The sequence below is a fragment of the Podarcis liolepis genome, assembly GCF_965112155.1.
Source record: "Podarcis liolepis genome assembly, chromosome: 5".
NCBI lineage: Eukaryota > Metazoa > Chordata > Lepidosauria > Squamata > Lacertidae > Podarcis > Podarcis liolepis.
Genome location: NC_139556.1, coordinates 66,232,635 through 66,254,076, shown reverse-complemented (window position 1 = coordinate 66,254,076; position 21,442 = coordinate 66,232,635). Strand labels below are relative to the sequence as shown.

General features: G+C 42.4%; 1 long non-coding RNA gene across 2 annotated transcripts; it reads right to left on the bottom strand.

The window, feature by feature from the left end:
* Window positions 1-4,788: 4,788 nt before the first annotated feature.
* Window positions 4,789-20,525, bottom strand: LOC310708378. 2 transcript variants are annotated; one of them, XR_014526973.1, is made up of 3 exons: window positions 20,423-20,525; window positions 17,946-18,149; window positions 4,789-4,910 (listed from the first exon to the last, which is right to left on the bottom strand). It is a non-coding gene; the product is annotated as an uncharacterized lncRNA (long non-coding RNA). The 2 variants fall into 2 exon arrangements; XR_014526974.1 differs by lacking the exon at window positions 4,789-4,910 and adding an exon at window positions 15,903-16,325 and having other exon boundaries at window positions 20,423-20,524.
* Between the last annotated feature and the right edge of the window lie 917 nt (window positions 20,526-21,442).

The window sequence follows — 21,442 nt, the reverse complement described above, 5'->3', positions numbered from 1 at the left end:
TCAATGAATTTATATATGGAGTTTGTCAGTTCTGACCCGCTCAAGCTTTGCCCATATTGGACTGCCTCTTGCATTGAATGCCTGCTTATTTCCAAGCTGCCTGGACAAATATTTAAAATAAAAAAGTCCAAACAAAAATATGCAAAATTAAATGCAAAAACCTATAGGTATAATACATATAAAAGAGTAATGCATCATGCAATACTATATTTTGTCATCTTAATTTTATGTGTTAATATGTGTTTTTATACATGTATATGCATTGTTGCATGCCTCTGTTTGTGTGCCGATTCCTTATAGGAAACCTGGAGTTTGTATGGATATTATATGCATGTAAAATTATACAGTATTATAAAGCATATAATATGTGAGGAATTAGTCTTGTCTTGTTTTTGGTGGAACTGGCAAAAAACAACCCTTGCTTCTTATTGGGATCAAGGAGGGAGATGGGGAGTTTGGGGTGGAATCTGTGGGGATAAGCTCAATGCTGAGGTTTTCAGAAAAATTCCATCCCTACACACAGATCTGGGGGAAGAAAATGGTGAAAGAATATGGAACAGGATATTGTGGATTTGGTACAAACAGATGAGGATGCATGGCAAGATTTCTCCAGATTGCCTTCACTCATTGCATTTTTAAAAACAGCTTGTAGGCAAATTATTTTACAAATACCTGTCAAATTGCAACAGATGCCCATGGGAAATGTGTGTTTCTTCTGATTGCATGTATGTAGGGATGGACAGATCAGTTAGTTTTGTTTCTGTAAGTTTCTCATTTCTCCAATCTTCCATTCAGTTCTCCACATTTCTGTAGGAATTCATGAATTCCTTCCCCACCAAATAATAAGAATAAATAAATAAACTTCTCATGTAAACTGAGCAGCATTTTAGTGTGATTTTCTCCTAATAAATCCAGCTTCGACTGCATTTTTGGCTACGTAATTTTTGGCAAGCATTTCCCCCAACTATAATGCATTTTTGCATGTTATTTTCTCTAGTAGCTTTTATTTTTCTGCATATTTCCCTCTAAAACGTGATTTTGGGGTAGAAAACTGCAAAATTCAGAGAAGTGCTAATTTCAAAGGAGAGCTGTGTTTCGGATTGCACATTGTTTCAGAAAGTGCAGATTAGGTAGCTTCTTATTAAGATATGAACAAAATGCAATTTCTCCTCCATCCCAGCATGTGTTACATGTGCAGAGACGTCTGGGTTCTCTGCCATGTGTACACCCAGAAGCAAACCCGCGTTTGCCACTGAGTAACCTGTGAAGTGTCCCTCTGAGCTGAGAAGGAAGGCAAAAGAAAGGCTGCAAAAAGCCACCCCCGATTCTCCGAGGGTTGCTCCGCAGCGAGCTCTCTGCTGATTGCTGTTTAATCAACTATTTAAAATCCTGCTCTGAGACTTTCATCAATTCCCAAATCCCTGAGACTGAAAGGAAAAGAAATTAAAGCGGAAAGAGAAATCTCTGCAGAGTCCGAGCTGTGTGTAAATGTGACCTACTTACACGGCTGTGGTCCCGCCACGAGGCAGCAAGGGACACGGTGTGCCCACGCAGCCCCCCAACTCAAACCCCGGAAGAAGGCCTGAGGTGGGAGGGGGAGGAGCTGTTCTCCTCCTGCGATTTGACGGAGTTCTTTTTTAGTTTTGGCATCCTCTCACATCACAAGCAGAGGAGGAGTGAGGGCTCCAAAGGGATTAGTAAAGATTTATTTTTTCTTTTTCCGGAGTGAGATGAAAGAGGAAGGCGAGGAGGGGAAGGGGGGGGTGGAGAGCCAAAATGAAGAACAAGGATTCCTAGCAAAAGAACCTCATTATTCTTCATCTTTTCCAATGACCTTGTTTGTTTTATTCTTGCTTGAAAGTGGTTACCGTACTTCTGATGCTAAAGTTTAAAGACATCTGCAGACTCTGGCAAGGAAGGAAGGGAATGAAAGTAAGGATTAGGTGAAGAAGTGAAAAAATCTGTCTCAGTACCTTTTGAAAAAAGACCCCCCCCCCTTTCTCCATTAAATGTGCAACATACCTTAATCTCAGAGGAGCCATTGCTCTGTGGATGCTGAATGGAGCATAGAATCATAGTGAAGTGGTACCTTGGGTTAAGAACTTAAGTCGTTCCAGAGGTCCGTTCTTACCTTGAAACTGTTCTTACCCTGAGGTACCACTTTAGCTAATGGGGCCTCCCACTGTTGCTGCCCCACCACCGCACAATTTCTTTTCTCATCCTGAAGCAAAGTTCTTAACCTGAGGTACTATTTTGGGGTTGGTGGAGTCTGTAACCTGAAGCATCTGTAACCCGAGCTACCACTGTATTATGGAGTTTGAAGGGACCCCAAGGGTCATCTTCTATAGACCCCTGCAATGCAGGAATCTCAGCTAAAGCATCCATGACAGATGGCCATCCAACCTCTGTTTATAAACTCCACGGAAGGAGAGACTAAAATCTCAAGGGAGTTTGTTCCACTGTCAAACAACTCCTGCTGTCAGTCCTAGGGATGTTGACTCCGAAGCAAGCCCTACACATATGCTCTAAAGTATGTGCACATAAAATTGAAACTTTACAGCTTGATTCTACATAAGCTCAGTCCCACCGAGTTAAAGTGAAGCCTATCAAGTGTGCATAAGGGCTGCATGCTCCCCATTTCACCAAGCTGTGAGGAGTTCCAGGGGCAGAACTGGAAGTTCAGCTTCATTCGGAGATGAGTACACTGGAGGCTTCTGGCATTTTGTAGTCTTGCCACATGTCCTCTTTTTCCAGGACACATCCTCTCTTTCATGAGGAGTCATCATCCATAGTTAAAAGTAAAAAAGGTAAAGGGACCCCTGACCGTTAGGTCCAGTCATGAACGACTCTAGGGTTGCGATGCTCATCTTGCTTTACTGGCTGAGGGCGCCGGCGTACAGCTTCTGGGTCATGTGGCCAGCATGACTAAGCCACTTCTGGCAAACCAGAGCAGCGCACGGGAATGACGTTTACCTTCCCACCAGAGCGGTACCTATTTATCTGCTTGCACGTTTGACATGCTTTCGAACTGCTAGGTTGGCAGGAGCAGTGACCGAGCAAAGGGAGCTCACCCCATCGCAGGGATTCAAACTGCCGACCTTCTGATCAGCAAGCCCTAGGCTCTGTGGTTTAACCCACAGCGCCACCTGTGCCCCATAGTTAAAGTAGAAGTTGACAAATGTGTCCTCTTTTTTGCTCTTCAAAATGTGTCAACCCTAGATAGAGAAGGAATTTGATTTGGTTCACGCTTAAAGGGGAACCTTCTTTTCTGATACATTCTGCCCGGAGTGGGGAACCTTTCTGGTCCAGCAGACCTGATTGCCATCTGACCCTACCTCCATGGGCCAACTTCGACAGGTGTGTGAGACAACCACCTCTCAGTCACCAGACATTTTGGGACATCAGGTGAGTGACAGGGGGTTGTCCAGCCCACCTGCCAAAGTCCCTTGTGCAGCATATCTCAACAGTCAGCTGGTTGTAAGGCACTTTGGAATTGTAGAGGAAGGGGCTTTGCCAGCCCCGATGCTCAGCAAAGCTGATTTCTGCAGGGACTGGCTGCAAGATCAAGTGCCTCAGGAGTTTAACTCCCCACCCATCAGGTAACAGGTGGTGATTCAACCCTGCTTGCTGCAGGAATCAGCTGTGCAATTGGATTCCCCAAGGGGGAACTAAGTCACACAGCTGATCCAGCCACATCTCTTCCTGCCCCCACACTAAAAGTCACAAAGGTCAGACATGCTGAGCATGGTTTTGGTTAAATAGCTTGTGGGTCAACTTGGAACCTGTGCATGAGGTTCCCCATGCCTGCAACGTGCCATTCGAAACACAGCCATCCTGTGAAATTCACCCTTCTCCAGGTTTTGTAGCTCCCCAGCAAGCAGAACATGCACAGAAATGCACACGCTAAGCTAAATTGTGCATAAAATAGAAATATTGTGAAAATAATATAAAAAGAGATGGATCGGGGAAGACGGCTCTGTAAAAATGTGTATATTTACAGGGGAAACTGCATACGGAATGTGCATATTAGGAGGAATTCACACTAAAATGCTCTTTAAAGAAATAAAGAAATCACAAAGTGGTGTGGAAATGTGGAGAACTGAACATAAGACTGGAAAAATGAGAAACTGAGGGAAACTGAAATTGGCAGATATGTCAATCCCTAGTGGAAGTGAACTGAATATATACTCCTAGCAGACAATCAATCTGCTGTTCCACAGCAGACTTCTAGAGAAAGGAGCCCCAAGATCCTTTCCACATTCAGCTTACTCTGTCTTTTTTTAAAAAAAAACGACAACCAACACTGCACCTTTTTCTTTATACACATACATGCACGCACACACATGCACACACACAAGATCTACCTCATCATAGCTTCTTTTACCTTCTAGAATGATCCCCAACTATTCCCTAGCCATTAGCTCCCACTGAAAACACATCAGCTAACTACATCGAGCCATTAATTTGAAACCCGCTTAAGAAAATAGGTGGCCAGCTAGGATGGTCAGTATCTTAACCAATAGGGCTGCAGCTGTAATGTGACACGTCTGTTATCTGCATGTGGAGCCCTGTGGTGTGTGTAAGTTAACCACTGGGGACCAATGGGTGACTGGATGTTGGAATAGACGGCCTCATGGTTCTTTTCAGTGATTCTTTCACAGGCAGTGAAATGTCTGGAGCTGCCCCTTAGTGTGTGTTGTGCAGGGGGGCTGGATATTTACTGGATGTCAAACAATCATGTAATGCACATTAACAATGTGGGCAGAAGTTGCCACAAAAGAACATGCTGGGAAGATCAAGATTTTATCATCAAACTGGCTTTGAATCTTCTTCTGTATCTTCTTAGACAGCTCTTCTGATTGAGTCCACAGTTCACTTTTGCAGCAACTCGATGAAGTCTGGCATTTAACCTGCAGACAGAAAGAAAAAAGAATTTAAGCCCACCCAAAGATGAAAAGCCGGAATATAAAAAAGAGGAGACCTCTAAAAATGAAAATGAAAATCAAATGTACAACCTCTGCTGGCATCTCACAATGATCTACTAGCCCTTGGTTACTCATAAATACTTACGAAAGCACTTCAAGAGCCATAATTTGCATAGTTATAACATCTCATAAATAATTCTAAGAGCTGGTGTTTAATGATCTGACCTATATTGTGGTGAGATTTTGCTTGTTACATATGAGTTCATCAGAATAGATGCAATGGGTATCCCTGACTGCTGAGCTGCTGTCAGGAGACCTAGATAGCAGTTTGATATGTACCCAGCCTGAGTAAGTACTGGTGACTATATATCAGCATTTGTAACTGAAGGATAATGGAACTATCTAAAGAAGAGTCCATTCTGTGAAGGTGTGTCCATTTGTTGTCTATATCTTCCAAAATCACAGTAACTGAACTGGGAATGCCCAGTGCCTGTGGTCTTCTTGATCCCAATGTCAATAATAGTGGCTTAGGGGTTGAATTTAGTGGTTCTGTCCAGTATGAATATTACTTCACAAATTCTCTTGAAGGAGTTAAAAAAAACACCCAGGTCCACCACAGATATTGTGCCTAGCTTCTCCAACATGGCCCAGATCACTTATTAAGGGATCTGGAAATGGAGGGGGCCTTACTGCTGAGTTCTGGGATTCATCAAATATTTGGAATGGGGCAGCTGTGCTGGGTCTAGTTGTTGGTGCAACTACCTGTTGTTGCATTCCTGCTGCAGGTCCTGCAAGGACCTGTTTCATCCAACAGATTATTCTTGTTTGGTCGTGAATGCTGTATAAGAACAAAAAACATCCTACCATTTACAGTACAGTGGTACCTCGGATTAAGAACTTAATTCGTTCTGGAGGTCCATTCTTAACCTGAAACTGTTCTTAACCTGAGGTACCACTTTAGCTAATGGGGCCTCCCAGTGCTGCTGCACCGCCACCACACAATTTCTGTTCTCATCCTGAAACAAAGTTCTTAACCCAAGGTACTATTTCTGGGTTAGCGGAGTCTGTACCCTGAAGCGTCTGTAACCCGAGGTACCACTGTACATCAATTTATAGCATGGCTAATGCAGTGCTATATTGATAAAAGTTCATCTTGAGGAAGTGGGAAGAAAAAGGCAGGTTAGGGAGTGTGCTGAGTTCAAGGCCGGTCCTACCAATAGGCAGACTGAGGCAGCTGCATCAGGCAGCTGATAGTGAGTGAACAGAACTGTGCATGCCATGCAGCCCTACACTCCCAATGTTAGCTTGCTGTCTTCAGGTACTGTGGAAGCCAATGTCAAAGTAAGTTTCATCTGCCAGCCTGGTTGGCTTTTGAGCATGGAATATGAAGAGGCATCATCTTGCCCCTTGTCTCGGGGAGCAGGGATGCAGTTATAATATCTGAGTGAGAAGTGGGATGGTAGAATGTGAGAAAGCAACATCCTTCCCATATTTCCACCTATAATAGAGCTTATGGAGAAAGGGTTATGGTGCTTGTTGTAAAACCCCTCTGGGAATCCACAGATTTCAGTCCTGTGCTAGATGGACCAATGGGATCCTTAGCATCAGGGTAATGAATCAGGATAAAATAGCTTCCTGTGTAAATCACACCCATTTACATTTATGTACCATGAAATCCTACACGTCTTGTCAAAAGGAAGTTACATTCAATTCAATGGGGATTACTCACAAGTGAGCAGGTACAGGATTATGGGCTTAAAGGAAACTGGCTGACAAGGAACCAGTTTTGAGCTCTACCTATGCTGTTGCAAGACCAAGTCTGCCTTGTCTGCAACAAGCAATATGGACGAAAAGGAGGCAGAGATAAAATACCACCGTGCCCCCCCTCCAACGGTTGCAACATCCCCTTGATGGTAATCATGACTCAACTATATTCCCATTTTATTAGCTCTCCTCTCTGCCCCCTCCCAAATGCCAAATGACTGTAAGATGCCTTGAGCTGTGCAGGCTGGAGTTAATGAAGAATATGCTTGACCTTTGCAGCTGCGACGATTAAAGATTAGAGAGAAAAGTGGGGCAAGGAAGGAACCCCCCCCCCCCTGGCTGCGGTGATGGCTGCCCAGCTTGTTATGAATCCACAACAATGATTAGACGGATCATAGAGGCTGTGCAGGGAGGCTGGTTTACCTCAGCCAATTAGCAGGCTGAGCAGGAGTAGTAATTAAGGCGGCTTTTGTGTTTTGTTGTGTTGGGCCACCCCTCCTGTTTACTAGCAGCTAGGCATCCCTTTTTTCTTTTGTGGCGCTGCAAGGCTTTGACACCCCGCTGTCTGGAGAGAAGCTGTTTACTCTTGATGCCGCGTTGGCTCTTCTATCTCCCTCCCTCCCTCTCTACAAATAAATAAATAAGTAGATTGTCGTGTTTTACGAAAATATAATTGCAGTGATTGTAAATGAGGGATAGAAGCAAAAAGGTAATTACAGGCATTGGTGGGCATGCAGGGAACTGTGAGGAGGAGAAGGAGGGGTGCTTAGTAGCTTTCCAGGGCACCGGAGTAATGGCTATTGGCTTCTGCAAAATTATCAGTGCTGGGGGAGGAGGATATTGTAAACCATCCCTCCCGCACTCGCTGACGTTCCATGTTTATGTACCAGATGGGGGAGATCCCCTCTCCAAACTCCAAATTAGCCTTAATCAAGCTATGACCATTCATGTCATGCTTATATATTTCAGGATCAGAGTAGTGGGAAGGCCATGGAGTTGATTTTTTTCAGATGTTTGGAATAGCTGGGAGGGGTTTTGCACACCACAAGACATTTTCAGAATTCTGGATTTAAATTTTCATTGTGGGGCAGGAAACGCAGGCACACCCTAGGCTTAGTATCCGTCTGTGGTGACTCTCGTGTTGATCAGATGAGATTGAATGTGTACAGTCATACCTCGGGTTAAATATCCTTTGGGATGAATATTTTCGGGTTGCGCTCCGTGGCGACCCAGCAGTTACTTCCAGGTTTCGCCACTCACGCATGCGCAGACGCTCAAAATGACGTCACGCACATGTGCAGAAGCAGCGAATCATGACCCGCACACATGCAGATGCAGGGACGCAGGTTGCGTTCGCTTCAGGATGTGAACAGGGCTCCGGAATGGATCCCGTTCGCATCCAGAGGTACCAATGAACATGGCTAAGCTATAACCAGGGTGCTCCGTCACATGTCCGATTTAGCCTGCCGTCAAAAAACCTTTATGGAAGTCCTTTGTGTGGCATGTCACATTGGGATCTAGGTGGGCAGGGAACAATTTCGGATCCTCTGTTTCGGTTTCACTAATACAATTCATTTTTGTATTTTATTTTCATTATTATATGCATTTGACGCACAGTTTATCCTAGTATGTATATTTTGCACACATTATTTGCCTGGTGAACTGCACTGCAAAATGAAGAGGGGTGCAAATTTCAAAGGATGCCTTGTGTTTCAGTTCACATATTGTTTCAGAAAGTGCAGTTTATGTAGGCTTGCTTTTAAATGTGTACTGAATTGAATTCCCTCCACCCACCCTTAATGCTGAAGGCTTAAATGACCACTGTGCTACATACAGGTAAACAACAGAGTGAAATCAGAGAGTGATAGCATTTCCATATGGTTTTCATAATCTGTGTGCAAACTACATGGCAACACTGCAGTGGGTAACAGACCTTAGCAGGACTTCTTGAACTTATATCAATCAAATTAAATGAGACATACCACAGGGCATATATTTGTGTTTTGCTACATTTTTCTAAGAAGTGATTCACTCAATTTTAGTCCTGTTGTAATTATCAGTGTTGTTATGTATATGAAGTGCCTTTAGCTCTTGGGAAAACATTAAATAAATTCTAACTGTTGCTATTATTAACATCAGGCCCATGATGAGCAGTAAACTTGTGTGATTGTTCCACTACATGGTAAGATGGCAGCTCGCCACGCTACTCCATAATATTGCTGTTAGGAAGTGTTCCCTGTGGTTTTTCTCCTGTTCTTAATTGGAAGCCTTCCTATTAGTTTTTACTTGCCATGCAGCAATAAATAATTCCGCTTCTTCACGGGACGTCTTAGAAGTTTTAAATATTCACGATCTTATCATGCATCTCTTTGCTGAGCAAGACACAGATTGTTCTTTTCATCCCATCCCAATCATTCCTTATAATAATTTTGTGCATCTATCGCTTCCCTCCAATCTGTCAGTTTCCTTCTCACCAACAGAAGGTGCCCAGTACCATTTGCAACAGGGGCGCCCACAGCAGGTCAGATTGGGGACTGGTGTGGCAAGCAGAGAGGTGGATCCTCATCTTTGGAGATGTTACTCTCTTGCTTTGGCATTTCCCTTATAGGGGAGAGAGCGGGCAAGAGAAAGAAGGAGAAGCTATTTATATTGTTATCCGTAGTGTTTTGCATAATCATTTTAATGTAGAACAATGACTACAACATAACTGGGGAACTACTTCATTCATACAGATAATGCTGTGGGACATGATCTATTTGTTCCATTCAATATTTACCAACTTGGTGTTGCTCTTGAAAGGGGACTCTGTATTATGGAGGTTCAATACCTTTTTGGACAAGGCTGTTAAAATACAAATCAAACACAAACTGGGTGTGTGTTTTTCCTTCCTTGTTATCTTTTAAACCACCATGAAAATTCATGTAAGTACAGTGTGGGATGGAAGTGCATGGAAGGATACATAAATGTATCTATGGGAGGTCCTCCGCCTCTCCTTTTCCTCCTCCAACTCCTCCTCCCCCTCCTCCCCCTCCTCCTCCTCCTCCAGTTCCTCTTTCTGGCTTTTAGATACTTGGGTAGAGTGGCCCTTTTATGACTCTCCAATTATTTTGAGGGACCCTGTTGTTAAGGTTCAGGTTGACATATACAAACCTAGGCGTACATATTTTATCCCTAAATACGTATTTAAATACATATTTTATCCATGTGCATTTATAAATGTATTTTATCCTCAAATACACATTTGCAATTGCATTTAGGTATGTTTCCCCCCACTCCCCAATAGCCAAGAATGGTGTGTACTAGAAAATTTGGAGCAGTGAAAAATCTGAAGGATAATGATGCTATGAGCCATGTATTTGCCCGGGTGTTTGTGTGCAAATTAATTCAGTTTGCCTAGAAAGGTGAAGAAGACAAAGGTATCCTCCATCCCTAAAGCCAGCAACATCTGGAGGTCACAGGTTCTGCCTCTGTGTTCTAAGCCTTCTGCAACAGCTGCCATAGGTTCCATTCCCCTTAACTCCACTGCACATCTGCTCAGATTTGATTGTGCTATGCTAGGAGGAGATGAATTTTCAAAAGATCCATAAACACCAAAGAGAAGAGATCTCATGACAGCAATCGTTACCAGGATAGATCAGTTCTTGCAAGAGAGACATTATTTCGACAATCTGTTGAATATCATTTAAGAGGCTGACTATGTTGAAAGCTTGCAGTTATTAGAAGCTCACTTGTTTCTATTGTTGACTCAACAAGTATTGTGTGTGATTTCCCCAGAGTTGCATCAATGTTTTCCATTTTAATGTGCAACTCCTTTAGACACTTTGGGAATGCAGGAGGCAGTCCCCGGAGGACAAGACAGTTAATTATTTCAAATGGATCAATACATCGATTGATTTATCAGATGATAAACAGGGGATGCCTTCTTTGGGGCTATGAATATTAATTGATTTGACAGAATAAACCTTGGTAAAACAACAAGTAGGGGCATCAGGGCATCACTGTATTAATTAGACATGCTGAAGCAGCCTTTAACTGTTCCTGAAGTTTAATCAATATACTACATTTGAGTCCCCAAAGGCTTATAAAAAACAGACTTTGAAATCCTTTAAATTGTTGCCTCAATGAGGTTTTAGAAGTTTCATGTATTCTTGTGCTTGTGGGCTATCTTTTGCTTCCTGAAATCAATAATGACCCAGATGGTTATATGGTTTATTTTGTTGTTTGTATCACACATGAGAAAGAGAGAAAAAAGCCACTACTTTTGCTTTATAATAGCAATTGTAATCTTATATATCCATGATCTGCTCATTGCTTTCTGCCAGTTTCTATATTCAGTAAATGATTTGTAGTGAGGTGAAGTGTTACTTAAATCATATTGCTCCATAGGCACACGCGCCATCCAGCCTTTGATTTAATACTTGATGAAATGTAAGGATGCTGCAGTATTTTAATGACCAAGACACAGTAAAAAGTAAAAAAAAGATTGTTGGAGGCAGGAGAGCAACTTGTCCAGAACAGAGAACAGGGAAGAGGAAGCTGTGACTCTCCAGACATTGCATTAACAGTGCCACGGGAGACAAAATGTGATGGTCACTGCCTGTGAACAGAGCTAAGCGACTACTTGACTCCCAGCCCACTGCAGCACCTATCTAGTGTGAGATAGAAATTTTGCAAAATCCATTATGAGTAAGGCCAAGGGGATGACCTGGCCATAAAACCGGTAAGAACCAGTTATGAGGGAACCTAACTGAGTGCTAGAGAAAAAAAACAGTTCCAGATCAGAGGCAAGGAAGGCTCTGCATTTAGAGCAAAAAAAATTTGAGCTGAGTAAGTGTTTTCAAGGGCTGTGGCTGGATGAGAGATGGTGGAGCAATAGGGTAGCAGAAGATGGTTGGAGAAAGGCGAAGATGGAGTATGCATATTTATCTTATAGAGGGTGTGTGTTAATGGATGTGCTCTCACAGATTTTTTTGGACTCTGCATTGTAATGCATTACTGAATGAAAGTCAAATTGGGATTCTGCTTTAAGCCTCTGCATTGAACCCCCCCCCCAAGGGAATTTTCTCCCACAACTGCTAGGTAAGGTTGCTGGAAATGGAGGAGAAGGCTAGTGGCTGCCTCGGTGCTAAAACTCAGCATCCATTCTGCTCCTGAGCAAGAGTGCAGCAATCAAAGCAAAAGCGGTGAGGATCATCTAAGAAATGATTTTAAAGGTACATTGGGAGAGAAATCCAGGCAGAAAACACAGGGAGCAAACTTCACAACCACTACCATCCACCTTCCAGCACTGACAAAAGTGAAGGTCCAACCAGGTGCCCAGGCTTCTAAGTTGGCAGCTTACTTTCATCTCAGCTTCCCACATTTTGAATTTACCTTTCCCTTATTTTTTATTTCAAAAAGATCATTGCAGACTGCAAGCTCACGAAAAGTATAAAAGCAGTTTACAGCAACATATGCATGATAAAAGCAGTTTACAGCAACATATGCATGAAACCACAGAAAAATAAAATAAAACCAGGGATCATCAGCTAACTATGAAAGAAGTTGCCTTCCCTTTGCAATGGACAGCAGAGAAGTGTCGAACGTTCAACCCCTCTTCATGCATTTCTCATGCAAAGAAACAGCATAGGGACTGGGCAGGGGCACTTTTATAGCCTGGCCCCTGAGGTCATGTGGTTCCACCCAGCTCTTCCTATCTTGTGGGATAACCTCTGAAGCAGGAAGCCCAATTTTATATCTATACTCCTCTATATGATTTAGAACACTGGAAGACAAGGCTACCAATCATGCAGGGAGTTTACATGTATTTAGAAAGGGCTCCCTGCTTCTGAAGTTATCCTGTGAATCTAGAGAGGTTGCACCATCTTTATCTGGAGCTGGAGTTTCTCACCACTCTAGGTGTGTCGGTTCTCCTGAACTTGCAGCCTCCTCCAGCAAGGGCTGGTGTCATATGTGGTGCCTCCCTGCGAATCTTGTTGGAACAGGATCATTCTCTTCCTCTGGGGACTTATTTATTTGTGGGCCAATCCTCATAGGAAGGTGGTGCAGCATTTTTTATTTTTTTAAAAGCTAAAGGTAAAACAAATCAAGGAGCGTGGCATCCAAAGACGGAGTCTTTTCTCTGAGTACTATTTGCCTTTCCAGTTATATGTAAATACTCTGGTCTCCTATCTACATGGATCTTTGAATGATAATGCTTAAATTACATTTTAGTCCTTGCTGAACATTTTAAACAGCCTTGTATAACTGTCATGAAAATGTACCATTCTAGGCAGAAAATCTACGTTAATTCAATTCTTTGCTCTGATGTTATTGGTGGCAAGGGGAGTAAAGGCATTTCACTCTCATGGTCAAATAGTGGTTACTTGACCCTAGGCAAATAGATCCTGGTAGGGCTGATTTGAGGGTTTGCTTTATAAACAAATCTGCAAATTTGCATGTGGAATCCAGTGATTTGGCATAACTGCCCTGTGTATTTCTTTTGCTTCAATATTTGATCAATACACGATTCTCCAAACCCAGTGTAGATTTTTCCAGCTGTGTTCTGTACTGAGGGGTCTGTACTCCCCCCCCCCCGGTTCTTTCTTTGATGACTCTGTGTTGATTTTCTTTGGTTATGGTTATCACATAGGTGATTTGAAAGAAGCCTGAATTGAAAGTCAGCTCCTTCTGCCTCCTGGCCCTGAATAATCATAGCTTGACTGTCAAATCTCAGGTGTCTTCCTAATGAAAGAGCAAGTGTAAATCTAGCATTGCCTGCCTTCTGTTGTGTAACATTCCCCATTCCTGCTCACCTTATCTGTTGGGCAGTGTTGCCATTGTCTGTCTTGAGATAGACAGATCAGAAATTTGGAGTGGTGTCCCAGCATACTGTTCTTTCCCACCATTTAAAATTTAGCACGACATGATGATACATTGATTAAAAAGCCACAGTTTCATATGCAAGAGGGACTGCAGTCTTAAAAAGGAACATTCGTTTTCTTGGTCATAAGGCTCGCCCTTCTCTCCCAATTTCTAATCCAATAAACCTCAGGTCTGAATGCAGCCTTACTGTGAGTCAGCATAACAATTTATATCCCCACTCCCTGTCGCCACTGCCTATCTTCTGAAGTGCAGGGTTTAGTTTGCTTCTGCCTGTGGATCCATTCTCTCCCTTTTATTCTTAGAAAACATTTTCAACTACCATCTGCTGCTAATTTTTGCAAATGACTGCATGTTCTATTGATCCATTTCAACGTGGTCTTTGCTTCTCATTCCCCAATGCATTGCTGTTTGCAATTTATTTCACAGCCCTTTCAGTTCCACATATTGAGATGCGTGCTTTGCTCTCCCTTATGCGACTACATTTTAAGATATTAATCACCCACGGCAATGCTTAGCCCTCCTCCTCAAACTGCTGTTGAAAAGGGCCATTAAAAAGCTTAAGGGATTCCTATTTAGCTGCTTTATTGTCCAACATTATTTCTCATAACACTTTTGGTAAAATAATGGCAGAGCATATTCCAGTGTTATGATTTTAGCAGCTTTATTGGCATTACGTTTTATGGGTGAAAAGGACTGGTTACCACGTTGTATGTGAAACACTGTTTGCATCATGCTTCCTTGCAAGGGACCCACAATATTTGCATTGTTTGATATTCCTACGATTACAATGTTTTTTCCCCAATGACTGAATACTAAGCTTGGTCTTTTAGTTAACTGGCATTTTTCTTTGCCTCTAAATTCATAGAATGTTCAAATTGTAGAGTTGGAAGGGACCCACAAATGTCCAGATTAGCTCCTTCTACTGTAAATTATTACAGACTCCTTGCTGTCTGAAACAATCCCTTCCGTGGCCATTGAGTAACGTAGACCCCTGTGTTTCTTGAATAACACTGGTGTCATCAGAAATTATCTAATATACCAAAGCTGCAATCCCATGAAAACTGACCTGGGAGTAAGTGTTTTTGAACTCAGTGGGGTTTACTTCTGAGTTGAGACAGGGGGGAATTCAGTTCCTCTGTAATCCACACTTTTCAAAGCAGCATGAGTTCAAACTCAGTCATGTGAACAAAACTGCATATAGTAGGGCAAAGTGTGCGTAAAAATGAATGTGTTAGTGAAAATAACACACAAAAATGTATAATATTGTGGAAAATTTCTTTGGGGAAATGGGAAATTGCACAGAATAACATTTATTTAAGTAGAAATCTTCATTAAAGTGCCGATGAATTTTCAAGAGGAAATTTTTCAAACGAAAACTCACCAACTGCTGTAGAAATGCAAATAAATGAACATAAGACTGAAAACATGAGAAATTGAGAGGAACCAAAATGGACAGATTGGTCCACCCTAATACTGCCAAGTTTCCAAAAATCTATTTTGGAGAAGGAGAAAGGTGGAAGAACAGGTAGCTCACCTATGCAGACATGAGATGGAGCCCTTTTCTGCCTCCTTTTCCAAAGTAAGGTCTTTTGGGAGGGGGAGCATGAGAAGGGGAGTAGCAGGGAAGGGGGAAAGCCACACTTCAGCCAAGCCTTTTGAGCATTCCTGCTGAATGCTTGAAAAAGCCTTGATGTGTTCTCTTGGGCATTCAACAGGAAATACTCAAAAGCCCAACTTGTTGTTATTGTTAAACTATCAGTAGTCCAAGATCCTTGCTGATCTACTAAGAATCATCCCAGGACCTATCAGTAGATCCTAAACTACCTCCTGCCCATCCTTGCCCATCCTCCTTAGTGGTGAGAAACTCCTGAACATAAGTGTCTGTGTATGAATTTCAGGTTTACTGTTTTACTCTGCATTCCTTTGGGAGGCTAGAAAGGCCATGTAAACACAACATCATCACCTAGTCCTCCATGGACAGCCACTGTGGAAAGTGGGGCACCCATCAAAGAGGCTATGCAGAGCTGGCAAATCTGGGGGCCACTATCCCTGCATTTCCCACAGCTTGTCCCCTTAAATGCAAATATTAACCTTGATCAGATCAGACTCCCTCCTTGGCTTTGTTTCAAAGAGAAAGCAGCAGCAGCAGCAGCAGCACCAACACACACCCCTTCATACTCAATATGATACACACGCATTTTAAATTGCAATATCTGAACCCCAGCAGAAAAAGTCCCAAAAGCCACAGCCCTGAGCTGCTATCCCATTTCTATTTTGCCCTTGCCCAGGAACAGCAGCAGATGGGAAATATTCTTCAGTATAGCTGTGCAATGCCTCTGAAATTGTCAGTATAATGGCAAACAGAACATCATCTTTAATCAGCTGCAGCAAACCTCCTTTTCCATCTCCAAGGCCTTCTGTAGAAGAGGGACAAGACAGGTTTGTCCATTAGCTTCAAAGCCATTCCATTGGGTGGCATATGGATGGCAGACTGAGGCTGGCCAGCTTGCATCAATCTAGTTTTTCCTCTGCGTCTTTCTCCAACCCATTGCCTTTCCATTCATCTGGCCTGCAAGCCCAGCCCATTCATATTGCTAATAGATGAGTCCTCATTATCTGGCCATGAGTGCAAGAAAGAAGCGTGCCGGTCCGAAAGGGGAGTACCATTTTCTGGGTAGGCTCTGTGCCTCTCCTGTGCTGCTAATCCATCTCTTTGTGGAGAAAGGCCCCCTTGTTGCAAAGAAACAATACGACTTGCATGTCATCATTAGTCTGAAAATTATAAAAGAAACCTTCCATCAGTATTGGCACAATTACCTTCCCATTCGCCTGCTCCACCTCATTAAAAGGAAAATGTTACAATTATGGCAGAGACGGGAGGAGCAGATTAATGTTCTGTTTCTAATGCATTGATGAATTGGCACTTAGTCAAAGAGATTCTTCTTTATTTTAAATGAAAGCCTGTCTTGTTTTCACACAAAAAATGTGTTATAAATAACACAAAGATAGGGAGAGTCCCCTATATCAGGGGCCCCTTGGCTGTGAATCTGTTTTCTTGATTAGCTCTCAGATGAGATGTGAAGGATAAGAAGCCAGTTAAAAGGAATCATTCAGCCTTCCTTATGGGATAATTTCCAGAGGTAAAGCTAGGAGTCATAGAATTATTGCAGACACATTCACTGGTTCACCCCTTATGCAAAACTGAACATCTTTGAGTATGGAATAAATAACATGTCTTTTTGAAATGGTGTCTTTAGTGTGGAATGGGGCTTACTCCCAGGTAAGTGGGTATAGGATTGAGGCTTCATTTCTGATCTCAAAGGCTCAGGCTGAATAATAAAGGAGAACATAAATATGTTTAAAAAAAAAGATAAAATGGGTAAGAGACATAACTTAGTGCCCAACATGACCTGTTTGCCAACAACAATAACAATATCCATTACAGCCTTCTTCTGGAACTTGTGTACATAGTTACATCCCCACCACATATGCTCAAAATATTCTAAGTCACTTTGACTCACTACGGCAAAAAAGTAACCAATAAATTTAATAAATAAAAAAGTTGATCACTAGTGTGAGTGAAATGGGATAGAATTGTTCAGTCCTTCCCTACTTTTGAGTGAACCCTACCCAGAATGAACAGAAGGTTTCTCCTTACATTCCAGTATTTGAAGTGTTAATGCACTCATTTCCCAAAGAAACTGAGATTGAAAGAAACAGTGCACATCTTTGGTTAACAGCTTCTATTATTCAGTCCACATGCCCCTCGCCTCTGAGGTTGACCCTCACCCAGAATATATGAGGGGCTGAGGGAACAGGAGGAAGCTCAGATCTTGTTGAGGGAATGCCAAACCATGGTTTCGTTTTACATGTGACCACAGTATACCCAAACTGATTCAAAACAAAGTTTTCTTCCTATTAATGAGATAATAATTTGGGGTCAGTTTACTTCTGTGTTAATGCTGAATCAAATTTAGAGCTAATGAGAGAAAATGAGTTCCTGTGGTAAGTTAGTTATTCTTGGCTCATAACTACCTCTGTGGGGAGCCATTTCAAGGCTTCTCAGTTCACAAGCTGTAGTTTTCATTAAAAGGAATCAGACAATTGGATTTTTATCTTTGCGTTTAGACCCCATTGAAGCAGATTTAGATAGCTGCCTTTAATTTTCTCCCCCACCTTTCATCTTAATTTTATCAGGGGATGTCCATGGCAAACACACAAACTTCAATCCTGAAACATTTACTTTGTTGGAAGGAATCAGAGGAACTATATGTGGCATGAAAACTGAACTCTGTGGTCACATTAAAGGGATATGGGAGTTCCCCTTTAGTTAAGTAGCAGAAAGTGGGGGGTGTCTACGATTATAATTCTACAATTTATTTAAAAAGTTACCTGTTGCTAATAAGTTGGAATGTGGCTTACACAATCTACTTGACGATGTCTCCAAATGTGTCTTGCTGGGATCATCTCCCTCTTCCCTATTGCCCTGCCAGTTCATGGCAATCAGGTTGGCTAAAAGAGGGTCATCCCACTTTTTACCCATCCTGCCAGCTACCAATGAAAGTGTAGATCAACTCACAGGATTCACCAGTGATACTGTAGGGCACAGGTGTTTCATAAGACAACACAGTACCAAGACAACATGGATCATATTTGCTTTTCCCAGACACCCAGGGAGGAATTCAACATAAATGCTTTGTTTATAAAAGCTGGATGATCTCCCCTCTTCTTCCCCTGTGTGCTGTTCTGGGGGGTTCTCTAAGCCCCCCACTCCCAGAGCCAATTTAGTGGAACAAGAGGGAGGAAGCCCCATTGCATTACTGGAAGCCCTTGAACAGGCTTCTGCTAGTGGGACCAGTTAGCTGAATCTCGTCCATAATTCTCCCCATCTGGAAATTGGCCTGACAGACAAAGGAAAAATGTGGGTGCATTGAGAAGTAGAGAGAGAGTTGTACGTTAGTACAATTTGTGCCCTTGTACAATGTCATTACTGATCATGGGGCATATATATTAAGCTAACAGTCTCAGCTTCTAATTTCCCAGATTTGTGGAGCTTGAGCTACTACTCTAACTCTAATCAACATGAGACAACTTCTGGCAGGTTGTTTGATCATCGAAAATATTTACTTATTGCAATTATTTATATCCTACTTTTTAAGATGCAAATCCTTCTATGATAGTTTGCAAGTAGCATGAAATTATAGTTTAAAAAAACACAATCAGCAACATCAGCATGTAAAAAGCCGATCAGGATCCCTGCCAACCCCTGGCTGGTAGAATGGCTCTGTGGTGCATAGGGGAAAGTCCAGCTGGAAAGTCCAGAGCTGGATCAGGCTCTGAAGTGTTTATTGCCTCCCTCTCTCCTGCAGTCCTCACCATAGGGCAAGTGGTGGTACATAGCCCTTTGATATAAATGATAAAGTCCAGCTGGAGCAGCTCCTGAGGTGGTTTTTGCCCCTCACACTCTCTCTTTCCTGGAATCCTCTCCATAAGTTGAGGTAGATGGCACTGTAGGGGAGACGTCCAGCTGAGGTAGTCTTCACCCAGGTTCCCCTCTCTACCAAGATGCTTCTTGCAAGGCAGCTGGTGGAACTTAGGGAGAAATCCAGCTGAAACGGTATCTGAGGTGGCCTTTACCTCAGAATCGGTCATTTTTCCTTTATGGATTGGTGGGCAAATGCCACTCTAATTTCTCAAGAATAAAAATTGCCTCTTACATTTTGTATTAATCAGTTATCATGGTCCTACAATGGCATTTATTATATTTCCATTGTATCACTCATTTGCAGCAACCCTCGGACTGTTTCAAAATGTCATGAAAACGTCACTCATGGGAAACATTCAAACTCTCATGGGAAACATTTAATTTATACAATTATTTTTATAGTCTTGACCTTCATGTCTTTAGATGTTCTCTCCATTTCCCTTTATCTTTTTGTTGGAGTGCAATACCGAAAAGAAAGAAGTACTCCACTGGGCTAAAGGTTACAGCTGCTTTCTAAATATGTGCTGCAAACACTGCGAGAATCTTTTAATGCTTGGTATAATTGCTCAGCATTAATTCAGTGGGTGAAACACTGAAGTGACCTATTCGGGCATTGAGAAATCTGGTTCCTGCGGTGCTGGGCGAAGCATGGCTTATATGATACTGTTATTAATTATGGCATGCTTCCATGGTATCTTTAACTGTGGGCATTAAAGATATTCAAAGCATTCACTGGTGCTTAGGAAGCCATATCTGTCAAAGCTCCCCCCCCCCCCAAGTCTGTGAAAGCTGTAAAAGACTAGATTCCCTTTTACAAACCAATGAGTTTCCAGTATCTTTGGCCAGCAAAGAAAGAATCCCAGCCAAGAACAGGAAGGGAAACCTACCTTTCTCTTATTTGCTCTTATTTGCTTTGTTTCATCAGCAAATCAGAACCCCCTTGCCCCCTTGCTTCCCTGACAGGTGAAGGATATTCATCACATTCTTCTTATTCATGAGATAACAGCTAGTGTGTCATAGTGTGCTCAGAGCATTGGCCTAATACCCAGAAGACCAGGGTCCCCATGGCAGTCATGAAACTCAATGGGTGATGTGGGCCAGTCACTCACTCTCTGCCTAACCTCACTCACAGGGTTGTTGTGAGGATAAAAATGGGGAGTAGTAGAAAACGATGTCCACCACTTTGAGCTCCTTAGAGGAAGGATGGGATATAAATGTATAAATAAATATTTCCTATCCAATATCATTATCCCATCATTGAGTTACACCTGCTGAGCAGAGATGTGATTGCTGTCAAATTCTGTTGTGCAAACAAAGTACAACTGTGTGATGGCAAAAGTAGACAACGTTTGGTACCTGACCGCAAGGAGGAGCAGAATCTTACCTTTAATAAAGACAAGATGGCCAAGGGCTTTTCTTTTTCTTTATTAAGAAAAAGTGTCTTGCTGTTGCTTCCATGGATGGCTTGTCTGCTCTCAGCAGTCCATCAGTCTTCTGGAACAGAATGGCCCATAGGAACAATGATGGTATGTCATAATAAAGATGATAATCAAATCTTCTTGGGGTCAGTACTCACTGATACAGAGCACAGGTCCCCCCCCCTTTGCTGCCAATGGCAGCCATTTTGTGCTGGCACCTGCAACACTTTTATCAATATACAAGTTGATAAAGCACCCCCCTTTTTCAACCAAAAGAAGCACTAATTATGATGATGTGTGGCATTCCATCTATTTACTTAGCACTTTGCAAAGAATGAGAGGTTGGTGAAACTGTTGGTCATCCCACAAAAACAACAAAAGAAGGGGCGGAAATTAGGGCTGAAATAAACCTGGGGAAGAATGGGTGATTATTTCCAGTTGCAGAGCCCTTGGCTTGGATGTGTTAGGGTTGGGTGCTGAGTTGAAAGGGTCTATTCCAAAGGCTTCATGGAAAAGTAGAGTTCTGTGAAGGGATTTAAAGAATGTAAGGGAGATTTTCTCACAGAGGCATTCTTCTAGGATAAGATACGTCTAGAAGTTCATACACTGAGGTAAACAATGCATTTGAAGTATTTTGTGGGAAACTATGTTTATTTATATATGTATTTATATATGATTTTTTATCTTTTTAAAACTAAAAACAGGTTAATGTGGGGAAAGGACAGAATGGACACCAGGGACCAGAAATAGACTGATCCATGCATCCCCAGGGGGTGGGCTGACTTTGTTCCTCCACCAGAGGTGTCCAGTGCCACACAGGGAATTGTGTAAACTGGAGCCTTGGGAGAAATATGGTCATGCCTGAGTTTCTAGGTGTTCAAATTCCAGCTGAACTTCAGTCAACAACAACAACAACAATGAATGAAATGTGATTTGAGCTCTGACTTCAGGAGCAATTTTGTAGTGAAGAACAGCAGCACCAACTA